This window comes from Sinocyclocheilus rhinocerous, unplaced genomic scaffold, assembly GCF_001515625.1.
Source record: "Sinocyclocheilus rhinocerous isolate Xijiao unplaced genomic scaffold, SAMN03320098_v1.1 scaffold359, whole genome shotgun sequence".
NCBI lineage: Eukaryota > Metazoa > Chordata > Actinopteri > Cypriniformes > Cyprinidae > Sinocyclocheilus > Sinocyclocheilus rhinocerous.
In genome coordinates, this window is record NW_015652307.1 from 287,204 (window position 1) to 288,857 (window position 1,654).

A 1,654-nucleotide genomic window follows, 5' to 3' on the forward strand; every position below is an offset into this window, starting at 1 on the left:
AAAAAAATTATTAAAAATAATAACAAAAAATATTATTAATAAATATAAAATGAAATGAATAATAAAAATGTAAAATTACAATAATTAAATAATTTAAAAATAGAAATCTCTCAATGATACTAAAATAACACAGAGCCTGGGTTTCACAGACAAGGCTTAAGACTAGTCCCAGACTAAAGTGTAAGTCTGAGCCGTTTCAACTGAAAGAGACTTGCTCTGATTGATCTTAAAATACATCAGTGCCTTTGCTTCGTCTCAAGAGGCACACCAGTAATGTGTTTTCTAAGGCACATTTATGAAAAATTACTTAAGCCCTTAACTGTCATCCCCATTTTGAGTGCACTATCCAAACTTAAATTATTATAATTCATGAACTCTTTTGAATACAGGCCTAAGGCTGGTCTCTTTTTAAAGAAGACAATTAGCAGATTATTACAGAAGTGAAAATCATTTAATAAAATGAAAGTATTAAAATTTATAGAAGTTTAAATTTACTGTAAAGAAAATGTATTGTATTATTTTTATTTTATTTTATATAAAATAAATATTTTAAAAAATAGTATAAAATATAAAATTAAAGTCATATGTCTACATAAGTTGTGTTCCAAATTTGAAGTTGATATTAAAAAAATATGCAATTTTGTTTAGGCGCTATACCACAAACAGCCACCGGGTGGCACCCAAACTCCATTGATTTTATTTAATGCATTTCTGTCACAAATCTATTAATTTCTCTCTCAATATTACGTCTATCACAAAATAACCACCAATCTAATGGAATCTCGAGACTCAGACCTTTCCAACGATATGCATTTTGTCAAGATTATAAAGTTTTGATTCTAAAATACCGTAATAAATTTTGTAATATGACACGCCCGCTAAGAGGGAGGAGACCGCGAAAAGATATTAAAGTGCCATTTCTATGATAAAGCAATGTACGATTTCAAAATGGTTTTCACCGGATGAAGTTTGAGATTTTAAGCTTTCAATGGTATATAACTTATGATGATTACTAAAACATGAGATCGGGAAAAAGGCAACGAAATAAAGCCCTTTTGTGACAAAGGTCAGAACTCCTGTTATGATGTAGATTTGTCAGACTCTTGGTGCACTCTTGTCATAAATTAATCTATTTCTGTTCCTACATAATATGCAGTGTTAATTTCGTTGACGAATAATTTGTCAATTTTCGTAAACAATTTTTTTCACTGAAGACAACGAGACGATAACGAACTAAAACTCTTTTTGAATGACAAAAACTATGACGTAAATCTATTGACATTTTCGTCAACGAATAAAAACGAGACGAAAATGTTAGCGCGGGACGATTTGGGATGAGATTAATTCAGAACGAATCTGCTGCGTGGTTCGGAGGTTAGATGCGTACATATGAACCGGCGGGACATTAGCTAATATACGCTTGCTGCACGTCGCATAAAACGTTCAAAAATGTCAATATGTGGGAGAAGAGCAGACATATGGATAAATCTGACGACGCAAGAGAGAACTCAATTCGGTTCGGTTTGCTGAAGCATACACTGAAGCGCGCACACACACAGAAAGCGCCTCTCACAGCGCGCGAGTACTCTCTCGCGTCGCATGAACGGAGAATTACACAAAATGGAGAACGTGTATCAGTACATTGCATCCATTG

General features: G+C 33.1%; 1 protein-coding gene across 1 annotated transcript in view; it reads right to left on the minus strand.

Moving 5' to 3' along the window:
- The window catches only part of LOC107714754 (A-kinase anchor protein 9-like), a 138,161-nt gene that overhangs the window by 36,551 nt on the left and 99,956 nt on the right, over positions 1-1,654 (minus strand).